The sequence below is a fragment of the Scomber scombrus genome, chromosome 12 (assembly GCF_963691925.1).
Source record: "Scomber scombrus chromosome 12, fScoSco1.1, whole genome shotgun sequence".
NCBI classification, from domain to species: Eukaryota; Metazoa; Chordata; class Actinopteri; order Scombriformes; family Scombridae; genus Scomber; species Scomber scombrus.
In genome coordinates this window covers 13683526-13685598 of record NC_084981.1, presented here as the reverse complement: position 1 = coordinate 13685598, position 2073 = coordinate 13683526, and the positions used below count along the sequence as shown (strand labels likewise).

Here is a 2073-nt window from a genome sequence, read left to right as displayed (position 1 = left end):
TTTTAGTGTGGCCTTTATAAATGCTGTTTAATCTCTGCTGACACCAAACATAATACCTAACTCAGACTTCCCACGAAGAAAACTGCTTCTTTATTATTTCCTGTACTTCCACAGTGACTGGAGCATATATTAGCATTGTTCTTGTGAGTGACCCTCTTTGCCAGCTAGTTCCCATGAGCTGTGTGTGTGTGTGTGTGTGTGTGTGTGTGTGTGTGTGTGTGTGTGTGTGTGTGTGTGTGTGTGTGTGTGTGTGTGTGTGTGTGTGTGTGTGTGTGTGTGTGTGTGTGTGTGTGTGTGTGTGTGTGTGTGTGTGTGTGTGTGTGTGTGTGTGGTGAGAGAAAGAACACATCAACATTTCACAATGGGGTATCCTGAGAGAGGAGGGCTGTGCCCTTTTCCCACAGTTTCACAAACAGCAAGACTGTTGTAATTTTGGTGGACCCACCTTGACCTTAAACAGTCAGTGGATCCTCATTATTGTTTGATTAATTTAATTACTTAATTTTTTTTTTTTAAATGGACCATGGACATGGACCTTATTTGGAACACACATGGGCTTAAATACATTTTCAAATGAGAGCTAAATCTTTCTTTATAAACATAGCACAAAAAATAAGGACATTTATGTTTGGTAGATTATTTCTTTGTTGTAACAATGCTTCTCTGCAATAAATCTTATACCGTTGGAAAGCCTGTTTATTTTTAAATGGTGCCACATTTCTGAGGAACATGCATTTGTGGGATGAGCAGCAGAGCTGAGTATGTGGGTTGCGCCCATGAAAAATTTGGCAAATCTTCTCTGCCTTCGTTGGTGGAGGCAGTGTGATGGTATGGGGCAGCATCTCCATCACTGGAAAAACTAGGCTTGTCATCTTAGAGACAATCTCAATGCAGATAGATATCGAGATGAGATTCTGCATCTGGTACCGAACTCTATCCTCCAAGATGACAACGCTCGCCCCCCACAGAGCAGGGTTTATCAGAGACTACCTCCAGAATTTGGGAGTGGAGAAGATGGAATGGCCTGCCAGCAGTCCTGACCTCAATCCAATTGAACCCTTGTGGGATTAGTTTAGGCGTGCTGTTCATGCCAGAGTGTATACGGTTCTCCCACACACTACTGAGGCGCCTGTTTGTTAAATTATAAATTGTTAAATTGCCATTATGTCTTGTTTCTTCAGACTTCAGTCATCCAATCTACCAAACAACACCAAACAAGAGTCAATAGCAGAATAAACTGTTTGGCATTGGCAGAGAAGAATTGCCAAATTTTTCATGGGTGCAACCCACATACTCAGCTCTGCTGCTCATCCCACAAATGCATGTTCCTTAGAAATGTGGCACCATTTAAAAGGGAAATAAACAGGCTTTCCAACGGTATAAGATTTATTGCCAAGAAGCATTGTTACAACAAAGAAATAATCTACCAAACATACATTCCTTTACTTTTTGTGCTATGTTTATATATGTATGTACATATATATATAGAGTGTGCAAGATATGTGGAATCATTCATAAATCATGCACAACTTAAACATCTTAAATGTTGTTTAGTGTAGTTGTATTTACTGAATATGAATGAAGCCTCCTTTCAAGTTCAGTGTGTGTCAGTGAATTTAAATCCTGCATGCATCATGTGTGCTGCTCTTCACTGCAGTTTCATGACACCATCTAATGGACTGATAGAAGAAGTACAGTGCTGATGGTAGCTTTTTCTGCCTCACACTGCTGTCCAACCTCATTCAAACTGATATATAATAGAAAATAACAGCCAATCACAGGAGGAGCCGACAGCATTTATGACTTCACAGGGGAAATGATGTGAAGGGTGATTTCTGTTTCCTCCCCTTTTAAAGATAGGATGTGTGTGTGGGACTCCCTCCCTCAAAATGCTTTTTTTATGGGGAAGATGATCACACTAAAGCTCAGAGTTGAGATAAGGATCTCTAACTGTCCATAACTGTTCTCCACTCACATGACTCCACCATCAGTATTCACATTCAAAGTTCTGTGTGTTGTGTTGAAGAAAAAATATGCAGTATAGACCAGACTCTGCTGGACCTGAGCCTGAAC

At 40.6% G+C, this 2073-nt stretch overlaps 1 protein-coding gene across 1 annotated transcript in view; it reads left to right on the top strand.

Moving 5' to 3' along the window:
- The window catches only part of echs1 (enoyl CoA hydratase, short chain, 1, mitochondrial), a 129987-nt gene that overhangs the window by 107519 nt on the left and 20395 nt on the right, over positions 1–2073 (top strand). The gene's annotated exons all lie outside the window — the stretch shown is intronic.